Source organism: Macrotis lagotis, chromosome X, assembly GCF_037893015.1.
Source record: "Macrotis lagotis isolate mMagLag1 chromosome X, bilby.v1.9.chrom.fasta, whole genome shotgun sequence".
In the NCBI taxonomy this organism is placed as follows: domain Eukaryota; kingdom Metazoa; phylum Chordata; class Mammalia; order Peramelemorphia; family Peramelidae; genus Macrotis; species Macrotis lagotis.
In genome coordinates, this window is record NC_133666.1 from 542,408,922 (window position 1) to 542,424,040 (window position 15,119).

Here is a 15,119-nt window from a genome sequence, read left to right on the forward strand (position 1 = left end):
GGAGTAGTTTGCCATTTCCTGCTTCAGCTCATTTTGCAGATGAGGAAAGTGAGGTAAATGGGGTAAATGATTTTCCTATGGTCACATAGGCAATATATGGTCACACAATTAGTTACCAAGGCTAGATTCTGCCTTTAGGATCAAAGCTGTCCTATGAGGAGTTTACAGACCATGAACTGGAGAGGTAGAAACTGGGGAGACGTAAGAGACAACCAGCAAAGCTTCAAGGGTCTGTAATTTCATCCATGTAGATAGTCCTTCTCCCAGTACAGAATGAAATCTCTCTGTGCCTTCATAAATGACTTTTTAGCGCTTTTGTAACCAAAAACAATCTATCACCTTACAGCCAATCTGGTGATGAACTTCTTTGAAATGAACTAGGCTGACCTTCAGTTAGTAGGGATGTAGTTAGTTCCCTGAACCTGCACCCAAAGCATTTCTTATGTAATAGGTCCTGCCAGGTTTTATATTCTGCTGGCATGGACTATTCAAATCCAGAGTCAGTTTTACAGAAGAAGGAAGCATGGAGTTCACAACACAAGATCTTGTATCTTAAATGTCAAATGAAGAAAGCCTCCATGAAGGGGAACAGGGGTACAGGGGAGGGAGAAATCATTTTCACTGGGGAAGTTAGCTGAGCAAAATTTACTTCATGATAGGAGGTAGGATTTCTGTCAGACTGAAGAATGAAGAGTTAATGAGATACATTTCATGAATTTCTTTTTGTCTCTTTTTATACACACAATTAGTAGCCTATATGTGCTTGCTAAAGACTACACATGCAAATCAGATATAATCCCTGTACTCTAAAAGTTTGTAATCTGAGGGAAAATGTTATTAGATAATATAGAGATAAATATTAGAGCCAATATTAAATGGGGATAGATACTAAATATCAGATTAGTCTTTTGACATGATGTGAAAGTAAAAGGATGAAAAGAGCAAAATTCATATTTTAATGTGGTAAAGGAGTATCCCTTAGATTAAATTTTAAAATCCTTTACTATGTTAGTGACTTTCCATTTGTTCTTACTTATCAAATTGATATGGTCATAATTTGGCTACTATACTTGGAGAGAATAGATTAGCATTAAATTCAATTTCTCTCATTCTTTAATACAAAAGGAATAGGGTTGTCTATAGTATAAAAGGTATTACCTTCCAGGTAGTTGATAAGGTGTGTTTTGCATAACCCAAAACAAATGAGAAAGCACAGTCATATCCCTCACAATGTAGGATCTAGAATGGACTACAATACTCAAATGCAGGTTGAAACAGAACTATTACCTTTATTGATTTACTTATAGACTTACATTAGCTTTTTTGGAAGTCAACTTTTTTTGGCATTCATCTTTGTTTACAGGTTCTTTCTCTATTTTTAAAATTTTCTTTCAAATCAGAGATTAGCAAAGTTTTCATAGAAGAAAAAAAATGGCCCCCTTTCTTCTTCTGCAGTTGTTTTTTTAATGACTTTTAAAGTCATCTCCCTTCTTAAAATTTATAAAATTAGGGGGCAGCCAAGTGGCACAGTGGATAGAGCATTGGCCCAGGAGTCATTAGGATCTGAGTTCAAATATGAACTCAGACACTTAATAATTACCTACCTGTGTGATCTTGGACAAGTCTCTTAATCCTCTTGCCTTGCAAAAAAACCAAACAAATAAACAAATTCTAATTGTGTGGTTGTATTCATTTTATGTCTAAAATATGCTTTCTTATAGTTGAGGGTACTGACTCCTGAACTTTAATATACTAGTTATTTTTCCCCAAGAATTATATTACCACCATTTTATTAAGTGTCTTCCATTACCATCTTTTTTAATTTTAGGTAATTACTTCATCTAATTCTTCTACTAAACTTGAGATGAAGGCATTATGAAGTCAAGATAGTGATAAATTAGATTCTTTGCCATTAGAAAAAAGAAAATTTCAGATGTTAAAATAATTGACTCTATCACTATTTTATTTTGCTTCTATGTAAAATTTTAAATTATTTTGGAAAAGCACCATGTATTTACTGAAGTGAAGATTATATTAATTTTTTGATAACATGTGTTTATTATCAATATTAATAATGATATTGTTATTTAAATTACACATACAACAAAAGTGCTCCCAACTCCTTTTTTTATTCTGAAGACCTCTTCCACTATTGCTTTCTTTCTAAATCATTTATTTTATTCCTTATAGTATTTAAATTTCATCATTTGAACTATTTGTTTCTCAATAATCCAAAACTCCATTTAAAAGTCCCTCTTTTCATCTGTCCCACTATTAAATGTTAGAAAGTCATAGAGTAGGCATTCCCAACTTCTTTTACACCCCATACCTCAGTAAATGTTTCTAGACACCCTGTTCAGTGTGAAAGGAAATAAATTCTAGAGTTTATCATAAATTTGTTAGCTTGGGCTGGAAGATTACTTCACTGGGTCTTTCTGTGGGTTCTGCCTCTCAAAAATTTAGAGTCAAAATTTTAAGGTTTCTGGAGTATATCGCAAGAGATTTTCTGGGAAATCCTGGGCTATGTTCTATCATGCATTTGTTTAAAAGAAATATTTCCTGTACCTTCTTGACAACCTTCTCTTATGTATTCTGGTACATATACCTCACCCTGGGAGCTCCTGCTATAAGGGAAAGAATGATTTCATTTTTTATTTTTCCTCAGTTCTCTATCTAAATAATCTTGAATTGGTAGAAAACCAAATCTTTTTTTTCTATTCCTCTTCTTTGTGTTATACTTCCTCCAGTACTCCAGTTTTCTGAAATTCAGATCTGGGCAATGCTGGCAGGAGTCCATTAGCTGATCTCAGTATAATAGAGTGCACAGAGCAGACACAATCTCTAATCTTATTAGACCATAACTGAAAACTTTTCTTTCAGCAAAATGACTCATTTAAGCTATTTTAAAAGCCAGGTGTCATAGAAGAAAGATTGTTATGATGAATTTGTGCAAAAGAAAAGGCATGAAATCTTTCCTGGGAGTTTTAAGTGCTTATTTTCTAGAAAACAAATTATCTGGTCTCTCCTAAATGCATTTGCAATCTATGCAGTTTTGTTCATACAATAAAATGTATGAGCATACAACATAGTCTTTCATTCACATAAATTTCTCCACAATTTAACTCCAAACTGCATTGCCAGATTTGTTCATCATTAAATTTCTTAATAAACTCTACTTTACAACAAAACTTGTCTAATTGCTATTCTCCAAATTTGTCATTCCCTCCAAATGTGTGCAGGCTAATCCACCATGCTTGGAATGTTTCCTTTCCTCATCTCCAACTCTTAGAATATTCTTGGAATTTGTGAAATAATTATTGTTAATGGGTAAATGAAAAGGTTATGTTAATATGTGATTTCATCAAATGACTGTCAGCAATGTTCTATAATAATATTGTTTGCAGGACTTAGTCAACTGTAATCACATAAAAGATCCTATGTTAGGAGTTTGAAAAAATCTTCATCTTTTTGTGATTATCTATTGAGAAAACCTATTAGGGATATCAGTTTATTAATCATAAAATCTACTCACACAGAAAACTTGCTTTTTACTGCATGCTGTTGCAAATGAATTTGCTCATTGGATATGTGCCAATAATGTGGTTTAGAAATCACATTGAAACACAATTTGGATGGTTTGGAGATCTGGGCTTAAAGGTAAACTGTGGTGAACTATTTGATGAAATGAAAAATACTCTTGTACAATCATTGTCAATACAGTTTATAAAGATAGAAGTATATGATACTAATTAATATAATCATCATTAGCATAATATCCTATAATTTATTAAAGTAACAAAACAATGATAATTTTTACAATGATAAAACTTTTTGTCAGCTTTGAAAGTTTAGATTTTATTTATACATATAAGTATATATATATTAAAAGTAGAACACATCTACCTATTAAAAGTTTGAGAGTTTAAATTTTTGTGCCTTAATTCTAGTTAAAGCATATCACTTTGACCATAAAACCATGGAACTCTAAGAGTTTTAAACTAGGTGTTACCTTAATTTTCCTTTAACAAAGTGAAATATCCAAATCCTCACTTGTTATTAATGTTATTGCTTAATAGCATTGACTAATACATTTTTTAATGGTGTGACCATGGACATCTTATTTAATCTTTTTGGGACTCAGTTTCCTCATCAGTAAAATGAAGATGAACCACATTATTTACTTATAACTGCAAGTCTTGTGATCTTAAGTGGTTGTTAGCTTGATAAACATTCTGGTAATTTCTTGATAATTATACAAAAAAAACCCCCCTGAAACTCAGACCGCTTTCTAGCCTTTTCCAAATTGTATTACTTACACCCTAGCTATTCTCCACTTCTGCTCATCAGACTTCAGATTCTATCCCTAGAATTCAAACTCTTGTCCTTAGGATCCTGTGAATTTTCACCTTATCATACCAGGAAGCAGGTCACCATTTCACTTTATGGGCATTTCCAAATCATACCACATGCATAACCTCCCTCCCTTTCAATCACTAATTCCCTTCTTTGTGGGATCTTTCACTATTAAAATATATATATTGGGGCAGAGCCAAGATGGTGACAAGAAGTGATCCAGTCTTAGGCGCTCTGTGATAAAACTTGAAACTAAGGACTCTAACTAAACTTTCGTGAAACAGAACCCACCAGGGCAAATGGGGCTGGGTGGCCTGCCTGGGGCCACATAGCAGGGTGATCTTTGGGTGTCTGAGGCCAGATTTAGACCCGGGTGCTCCTGGTTCAAGGGCCAATGCTCTGTCTGCCACCCAGCCACCCCTACTATGATTACTATTTTATTTTATTTTGGGTCTTTTTTTCCCTTCTTTTTGGTTTTTGCAGGGCAGTGGGGAGCAGGTGGCTTGCATGTCACACAGCTGGGTGATTGTTGGGTCTGCGGGGCTGGATGTTGGCTTGGGTGCTCATGGCTCCAGGGCTGGTGCTTTGTCCATTGCGCCACCTGGCCATACCTACAATTATTACTATTATTTTTTTTAATTTTAATTTTTTTTCTCTCCCCTTTATCACCCAAGCAAGTCTATATTCATTGGGGGAGGGGTATTTTGTTTACTTGTAAACAAGAATATTTTATTAATGTAAAAAAATTTGTACAAAATGAGAATTAAAAAATAAAATATTCTGCTATTAAAAGAAAGAACATATTATCCTTAAGAGCATATTCTGTCTTTATTATTATTTTTATTTGTGTCCCTGAAAATTAGCAAAGTTCCTGCCACAAAATGCTAGATAATTGTTTTCTTTTTCATTCATCATTCATTTCTTTTATAAATTTTAGCCTTAAACTCTTTGGATAAAGAGGCATAGCCAGAAAACAATTTAAGTGAAAAAAAGTTCTGGTAGCTTTAAAAGTTTGCAAACTTAATGGAAGTCAACATTGTGATATGACATCCAAGAAAGCAAACTGAATTGTTAAGCATTATGAGAAGCATAATGTCATGCCATATCTGGAAATTTGCATTCAGTGATGAATGCTAAATTGTAGTAAGCATATTAACAAGTTGAAAATTCATACTAAAATCAAATAGGATTGATTAAAGGAAATGACTATGTTTAACTCAGATAAGGAAGACTTAGATTTAAATAGTCAATCGATATTTTTTAAGCACCAACTATGGATCAGGAACTGTGTGAAATGCTGGGGATACAAAGAAAATGAAAGACATTTTCTATCCTTAAGCAGCACACAATCTACTGGGGGAATTTAATAAATAAAAATTTAGAAGGAATAAGGAAGTCAAAAAAGCTTAGGGAGAAAGATGCCCTACATGAGGTCATGAGAGAGAAGGCTAAAAGGTAACTTATTCAAAATCTTTTAATATTAATGGCAATAGTGCTATGACTTCAGAAAGCCTTTTTTTCTTAAGATCTCAGAGTACTCTTCAATAATTTGGATCGTGTCTGTTCCACTTATGATAATTCTGTACAAATGAACAAATCATTCTTTTCATTGACCTTTCATAGGATTTACTGAGTTAACTGCTTGACTTCAAATTAAAACAACTTTATCTGCCCTGTATCAGCTTATTCATGACTGAAAGCACATATTAATTTCAATGTTCCAAAATGTGTTAGATTCAATAAATGTTTCCTGTTGAAGCATAATAAAATAATTAACGAAAGACTTCCTTGGTTTTATAATAATAAGATTTGGATCACAAAATATCTCAATAGTTTAGAATGCTAGGCTATAACTAATGATATGCAACTTAACTGGGATAAATGTAAAGTCCTATATATAGGTTCAAAAAATCAACTTTACAAATACAATATCGGTAAGGGCAAGTTCAATATGAGTTGGTATTGATATGGCAGTCCCCCCCAAAAATTCCAGAAGAATTCACTGTGAGATAAGGCACTGATTTCTAGGAAGGGATATTCCATGGTAAGCTGGCAACCAGGATGGTGAGATAATCCAGGGTGAGGAGGCATCAGATGCTGAAAGAAATTCCAGGCTGAGACAATGGAAAGACCTGATTTTGAAGCCCAGGAGGTCAGGAACGGGATCAGGAGGTGATTTTCTTAGTTTGAATATAAGTAAGGCTATTCCATGGAGCATATTTAGATTTTTTATCCTGGTTTCAATCAAGCATATGTATAAGTAGCTGCATCTGTCCATATTATAATGTCATAGTTTTTTGTTGAATGACATAAGATTCTTTGAATTGATGAAAGAATTTACTTCTCTTTTCCTGCAGAGCCAATGGAATCAATGACTTCCTCCACTTCAAAAAGAAGAAAGTTTCCAAGTTTGAGTCTTGCTTTGACTCTTCTGATTGGCAAGGGTTCTCATGATTGACAGTAAGATGGGTGTATGGAGTATTCAAGAAGACTAGTTAGTACCTTTGTTGTGAGGGCTTACTGAACCATTTTTAGGGCTACTCTTCCACCTTTGGTGGTCCTCTGATTTAATATTTAATATTTATGTTACTACATGGAAAATGATAATTCATATGAACTTTCTCATTTATTAAGGCAGTTAGAAGCATATTTAGACAAGGGTGGGAATTGAATACAAATTGATAATATATTAAGATGGAGTTAAGGGGTTAAAGAAGATTGTACTGGAAGAAAGGGGAAAGGGTGAGTTAGAATGATATAAATTATTTCACATAAATGCTCTTGCAGTGGAGTGGAAGAGATGGGGATATAGGGAAAGTGAATGAGTCTTACTTTCATCCAAATTGACTCAGACTCAGAATAATATGCACACTCAATTGGGGTTAGAAATCTGTCTTACCCAAGAGGAAAGCAGGAGGGAAAAGGGTTAGATGAAAAGGAAGATGATAGAAGGGAGGCAGTTTGTGGGAAGAGGGGTAGTCAGAAGCAAAACATTTTTGAGGAGGGATAAGGTGAAAGGAGTAAGAGAATAGATTAAATGAGGGTAGAGGAAAATACATTTAGCAATAGTGACTGTAGAAAAAAAGATTGAAATAGACTTTTCAAACATAGAGAACTGAGTCAAATTTATAAAAAAAATGAGCCATACCCCAATTGATTAATGATCAAAATCTATGAATAATTTTCAGATGACGTTATCAATGCTATCTATAGTCATTTTAAAAATAGGCTGGAGAAATGAAAATTAGAGCAATTCTGAAGGTATTACCTTATGCTTATTGGATTAGCTAATTATATAGAAAGGGGAAATGACAAATGTTGGAGGGAATGTAGGAAAAATGAGATATCAATGCACTGTTGGAGGAATTGTGACATGATTCAACCATTTTGTAGAAAAATTTGAAACTATGCCTAAAGGGTTATAAAACCATGCATGCCCTTTGACTTAGCAATGCCATTCAAAGGAAATGAAAAATAGGAAGGAAAAAGTCCTGTATGTAACAGGATATGGATAGTAACTCTTTACTAGTGACAAGGAATTGGAAATTGAGGAGATACCCAGCAGCTGAGGAATCGCTGAACAAACTGTAGTATGTGATTATAATAGAATGCTATTCTGCTGTAAGAAATGATAAGTAGGATGTTCTCAGTAAAACCTGGAAAGACCTTCATGAACAAAAGAATTATGAAATGTGCCATATTCCAAGTAATAGTAATATTGTAGGCTGATCAACTATGAAGGACTTAGCAGTTCTGTGACCAAGAAAACTCTGAAAAACTTATGACAATGAATGCTAGCCATGCCCAGAGAGAAAGAGACAAATGATGCTGTCTGAATACAGACTGAAGCATATGTTTTCCCCCATTATTTTTCTTGAGGCTTCTTTTTTGGTGGGGGGAATCTGTTTTCTTTCACAACATGGCTGAGGATAAATTTTTTCACATGACTAATATTTCTAACCCAGAGCGAATAAATTGGTTTCTCAATGAAGAGATGTGAGAAGAAGGGAGAGAATTTGGAACTCATTAAAATTGAATGTTAAAATTTGTTTTGACAACTAATAAAATAAAATATTTTGAAGAAAAGAGAAACTGAACTTTCCCATTAGAAACTAATCTCCCCAGGATAGACCTGAATTTGACTATGTGCCTGAGTCTAGACAAAACTAAGTCCTTGCAGAAAGGAGTTAGGTGAAGCACTCTAGCTCCTTGGATCTAGTAGCAGTCAATCAGGGTTAGTAAAAGAAATATAAAGACTCAGGGCATTTTCTACTTTCTGTAAGAAAACTTTATTGATCCCAAAATCTATTAAGACTTCTCGACTTTTCCCATCATTACATCTTGGGTAAAAAAAGGGCATATAGCCCAGTGTAGGTAGGAGAGCTGGGAAGCCAGTGGGAAGCTCTTAGCCATAGTGCAGCTTAGGTCCAGGCTTAACAAGTCAAGGAAGGATTCTGCAGGTCAACTTCAGCTCAAAAGACAAAGTTCTCAGAATGCTGGTGCAACAGGTAGGATTGGTTTGGGCTATTCTGATGCAGGAAACAAACCACCAGCACCTGAAAAGTAATAGGCAAGCAGTAAGTCGGGGACCAGACCCCACCCTCACCACTTTGCCTCAGGAGCAGAACTCAACTATGAAAATGAGTCAAAAAAAAGCACCATTTTGATAGGAATGATAAAAATGCCATCTCCAAAAAAAAAAAAAAAGACAGTGACAAAATGCCTACATGTGAAACCTCAAAGGTGTTTTTTGAATTGGTTCCAAGTCCAAAAAGACCTCTTGTAAGAGTTCAAAAAGAATTTTAAAAACCAAAGAACAAAAATGGAGAAAAGAAATGAGTCATGCAGAAGAGTTATGAAAAATGGACTGAAGAAAACAATAACTTTAAAAGTAAAATTGGACAAGTGTAAACTCAAGTCCTCTAAAAGTAAAATTAATCTGTTGGAAAAGGAAACACAAAAGCTAACTGAAGAAAACAAAACCCAAAAATTTGAGTTGCACAAATGGAACCCAATGACTCTATCAGACCTCAAAATCCCATGAAATAAAACACAAAACAATGAAAAATAAAAGAGATGTAAAATACCACTTTTATAATTTACAAAGAATGGGTCTACCTGAAAACCACAATCAGAAAAAGAACCTGGAAAATATCATGTAGGAAATAATCATGGAAAACTGCCCAAATATCCTAGAACAAGAAGGTAAAATCGTCTTTGGAAGAATCCATTGATCACCCCCAGAAAGAAATCCCCCAAATAAAAACTCCAAGGAATCTTGTAGCCAAATTCCAGAATTCTCAACTAAAGGAGGAAATACTGTGATCTACCCAAAAAGAAGCAATTTAAATACTAGGGAGCCCCAGTGAGAATTACATAGGGCTTATCCACTTTAACATTAAAAAGGATCAGAGGTCCTGGAATAGGATATTTGGAGGGCAAAGGAGTTTGTATATAACCAAGAAGCAACTACCTTGCATGATTCAGAATATTCTTCCAGGGGAAAAGACAAATTTAAAATGAAATAGAGGACTTTCAAATTTAATCCATAAAAAGGCCAGAACTGAACAGAAATTTTGAGCTTTAAATAAAAGGTAAGTGGAAAGAAAAAAAATCTTTGTCAATAAGACTAAAAATAATGTTAGTCAATAAGATTAAATGGGAAAACAACACCTGTAACTCTTGAAAATTATTTCTCTTAGCACAGTTGAAAGGAACATAAATTGGTCAGAGAGTATAGGTATAAACTGAGGTTTTACTCTAGCCCATAAGGGTTATATTTCTATTGAGGCAATTGAGGGAGGTTATTCAGATAGAGGATGTAGGTATAAATTGATCATGAAGAGATGGTTCTTTAATTCATCAGGGTTACATTTCTATTGGGAAAGTTAAAAGGAATAACTTGAACAGAGGGTATGGGTATAAATTGATTGTGATGGTATTGGCTCTTGAGAATTGTACTTCTAGGATAGTTTAAAGTATAATTCAGTAGACCGTAGTGATACAAGACAGGTATAAAACCATTAAGACATGAAAAAAAAAAAGGATTATACTAAGAAAAGAAAGTAAAGGGTAAAGAGGCACAAAGGACCTATTATAGAAGAGGAAAAGAAGGAGGAATGTAAACACTGAGTAAATCTTACTCTTAGTAGATTTGGCTCAAAGAGGGAATGATATGCATTCCCGTTGGTTTTAGAAATTTATCCTACCCTATTTGGAAATAGGAGGCAAAGGGGAAAGGAGAAAGAAAAGTACAAATGTGGGAAGATAGGATAGAGAGAAATTAAAATTTTTTTGTAGTTTCTCTCACGTGATTTTCTCCCCTTAGTTCTAGTTCTTCTTTTACAATATGCCTAATATGGAAATATGTTTAACACAATTGTACATGTACAACCTATATCAGATTGCTCTCTGCCATGAGGAGGGAGTAGAAAAATATGGAACTCAAAAACCTGCAATAGAATGAATGTTGAAAACTATTTTTCCATATAATTGGGAAAAAAAGAAAACATGAAAAGACAACATGAACTGATGCAAAGTGAAATGAAAAGAACCAGAAGAACATTGTATACAGGAACAGCAATATTGTAATATGATCTACTGACAATAACTTAGCTGTTCTCAGCAATATAATCATACAAGAAAACCCTAAGGACTTAAGAGGAAAATGCTATCTATATTCAATTTGAATGCAAATATTTAGCTTTATTTTCTTGGGGTTTTTTTGTCTGTGTTTTCTTTCTTGACTACCCATGTATATGTAAAATTACTTGCTATCTCAATTGGGGGAGAGGAAGGAAAGAGAGAATTTAGAACTCAAATTTAAAAAAAAATAATAGTAAAATTATTTTATAATATAGAAAAATAAAATATTAAAGAACAAAAAAATATATTCTGTAATTTTGAATGGAATTTGTTAAACTCATATACCCCAAGGAGAAATTTACTAACCCTGAAAGATCAGTCAAAGGTATATTTGTCACACTTAGCTTTGCCCAAATAGAAAATTGTTAGTCCTAGTTTTCCTATAACTATTTCCATAATACTTGGTCTTCAGCCACATTGCTTTTGTGGTCACACAAAATATGGAGATATTCAATGGTCTAAAACTATTCAAAAGTGTTATACTGTTTAAGCTTTGCTTTCCACATGCTCATGTTTTTCAATGTTTCAGTACCTTCCTTCTGTTAGGCAGTTGACAGAATGATTACAAAATGTTCTTTGCAATATGACTGGTGGTACCATTTAAAGATGACTTTTGGTGGATCTTATTTGAGGCTGCCTCCTACCTTTTTTGGCATCTTCTCACCCCAAGCCACGTTCAGTTGCAAAAGGAAATGGAAAACATATTTGTTTAGTCAAGTAAAGGGTTTGAGTTGTTTGTACTTGCTTTTTTAGGGGAATGATTTGGTATTTATATTGGTTCTCTGATTGCTAGTGCACTTTTGATTCTTTGTTAATAGTGTTTGGAGAACTGCGAAGAGAACTATAACAGCACAGAGTTATTTTCATAGGCTTCTTTCAAAGTAGCATAATTACCACAAATATTGCCTCAGCCACCCACTGAGACAATCAGAACTTAATTTCAGATGAGGCAGAATCATAAAGTCAGAGGATGGAAGGGTGAAGCAAGATAATACTCCTGTCACTGGAAATGGGCCCTTCTTATATTTAAGGAGATCTTCACTACCTTTAGGTAATGGTCTCTATTACCTTGTTTCTAATTACAATTTAGATAAATGGAATGCAGACTGCTTTGCATAGAATGTTCCCTCTATTACCTACCTACACCCCTCACCTACACAGCCCCCAATTAGAATTTATAATAACAAGCACAGAAGTGGGACACTTTTTTTCCATTTATAGCTGTCCTGTATGCATATAAAGAGATTTAGAATCATTCATTATATTTGGCCATTGCTTATAAAGCTCCCCAGGCTTTCTTCCACTGTACTTCAGTGGACCTCATATCTTTTCTCTCCCCCTTTTCCACGACTGGTCTCCTTGGCAACCTGTGGAAGCAGCATTCTCCTCAACCAGGATATGTGTCTCATTGGTCCAAAGCACTAACTGTTTTTGGTCGCTTTTTTGCCATAGAAAATTCTTATATTGACCAGGTCTATAATTTAGCATGATAAAAATAGTCCCACCAAGCACAGTTGATTTACTTTTCTAGAAGATTCCTATTTTATATAATTGTATTTATTTTTTGTAATAACAACAAAAAATTAAGGGACCTATTGTTTATGGAACAATGTGATAAATACTAGGGGAAATATAGTTTAATTAAGACTGGTGGAATTTGAAATCTAGTAGAGAGATTACAACCATTTCCTATAGTTATAAGGCATTATATTACATGATAATTAGAGAATTACAAAACAAAGTGCAAGGAAAGGTTATCATCAATGTAAAGGCAGGGTTAAAATCACCTACCCTTATTTTAGGCTGATACCTTAAAATAAGAACATTTCTCAAACAATGAATCAGTCAAAAGACTTTATATTAAATGCAAAAAGGTCTTAAAAAGTGAATTAATCAGATTAAATGATGTGTGACTAATGGTGAGTTCCAACTGGCAGTGGAATTTCATTCAACCTTTTGGTTTATGCTCAACTCTTAGTACAATCCCTGATGTATATACTAGTTGCTTAATATTTTATGGCCTGACTAATTAGGCCCTGCATAAAAGTACACATACAGCTGAAAGGAGTAGCTTTTCTAGAAAGTGAAAAAAAGGTGTAGCACACCTGTGTAGGAAATTGTTGAGTGGGGAGAGGTGCAGGTGGAAGAGGCATTAACTTTAGAAAGATATCTTTGTAAAGGAGGAAGATCTTTAAGATTCAAGGGGGTACAGAGTATGTTAGACTTCCCAATTTCCCAAAGTATCTTAACTGAGGAGTTCATAACTCCTTGATAGAAACAGATAGAAAAGATAGAAACAGATTCACCATGATTAAGGAAAACTTAAATAACCCCTCAAATAGGGAAAAAAAGAAAAGAAAAAACTTGCAGCCATATATACTCTCTAAGCTTGAGAGCACTTTCCCCTGGGTTCTTTATGTACTTGTATGAGAATATAGCACAATACCAGATCTAAAATTATAAAGAGTCAGTTATCAAAACTGTTTTGGTACTGGCTAAGAAATAGAGTGATGTATTAGTGGAAGAGAGAAGTCAAAAGACACAATGATAAATGATTTTAGTAATATGTAATGTTTGTCCTTCATTTTTGATGAAGACTATGATATCAAGGAAGTGATGCCATGACAAGCACGTGAATTGGATACTGTGCTAAGTCACCAACCTCACTTTCTCCTCCAGAACCATCTGAGTCCAATTGCTAGATATGAATCAGAAGATGGTCTTGGGGGAAGCAACCAAAGTTAAGTGACTTGCCCAAGGTCATACAACTAGTATGTGTCAAGTGTCTGAAGCTGGATTTGAACTCCTCCAAGGCAAGTGCTCTAACTAACCACTGAGCAACCTAACTGCCCTAATATAGTAATCTGCTCTTTGATAAAGCCAAAGATTCCAGTTTCTGGGATAAGAACTCAATGTTTTATAAAAATTGCTGGGGAAACTGGAAAATAATGTGGAAAAACTAGGCATAGAACAGCATCCCACAGCCAAAAACCAAGATAGGGTTGAATGGATACAGGATTTATACATAAAAGGTGATATCATAATCCAATTAGGAGAATAAGATATAATTTATCAGATCTATGTAAAGGTAGAAAAGCAGTTTATGACCAAAGAAGAGATAGAGAACATTGAAAAATGCAATATAGCTAACTTTGATTACATTAAATTGAAAAGTTTATGCACAAATAAAGCTAATGCAACCAAGATTAAAAGGAAGGCAGTAAATTGGGAAACAATTTTTACAACTAGTGTTTCTGACAAAGAGTCAGTCATTTCTATAATATATAGAAAATTGAGTTAAATTTATAAGAATATAAGTCATTCTCCAATTGATAAATGGTCAAAGGCTATGAAAAGGCAATTATGAACTAAAGAAATTAAAGCTATCATATAAAATGTTCTAAACATTGATTAGAGAAATACAAATTAAAGCAACTCTGTGGTACCACCTCATATCAATTATATTGGCTAATATGACTAAAAAAAGGAAAACAAGCAATGTTGGAGGATATATGGGAAAACAGGAACACTGATGCATTGTTGGTGAACTGATCCCACCTGCATGAAATATTCCCAATAAAACCATTTCAGGGTTAATATTCCTAGTGAAGTCCTCCCAGGGTTAAGAAATATTAAAGAAAGAACAAACTATTATTCTTAAACTATTTATAGAAGAATGTCTTTTGTATTCCAAACAGGTGGTTCACTCTCCTAACTTTTGATAAGACCTCTTTTACTGACTAGTAGCCTTTTTCCTCCTTGAGAAAAACCTTGCATTCCAAAGAAGCTTATAAGACTCCTCTTGTTTGACGATAGCTAGACTGTTCCTAGACCTTGCATTCCAAGATGAGTTACATTACTTTAATAAAATAGTTATAATCCTTAAGGTTATTCTCACCATCTGAATGGTCAGGTAATATTTTATGAAAACCTTACATTCTTTTCTTTGTTGCTGGGGTAGATTTTCACAAGTAGAATGTAACTCTGAAGACTAACCAATGAGTCCACAGAGAGGGACAATAAAGAGAAGGAGAGATCACGTTAGGCCATATAATCTTGCTTGACTATCAATTCGGGGCAGCTCCTTGATCTTCACTACCTTTGTGCAACTTGGAGTGTGC

At 34.1% G+C, this 15,119-nt stretch overlaps 1 long non-coding RNA gene across 1 annotated transcript in view; it reads left to right on the forward strand.

Moving 5' to 3' along the window:
* The window catches only part of LOC141497291 (uncharacterized), a 162,214-nt gene that overhangs the window by 70,468 nt on the left and 76,627 nt on the right, over nucleotides 1-15,119 (forward strand). Inside the window, exon 5 of the long non-coding RNA XR_012471279.1 lies at nucleotides 6,711-6,813. This is a non-coding gene — a long non-coding RNA (uncharacterized LOC141497291). The remainder of the gene's footprint in view (nucleotides 1-6,710; nucleotides 6,814-15,119) is intronic.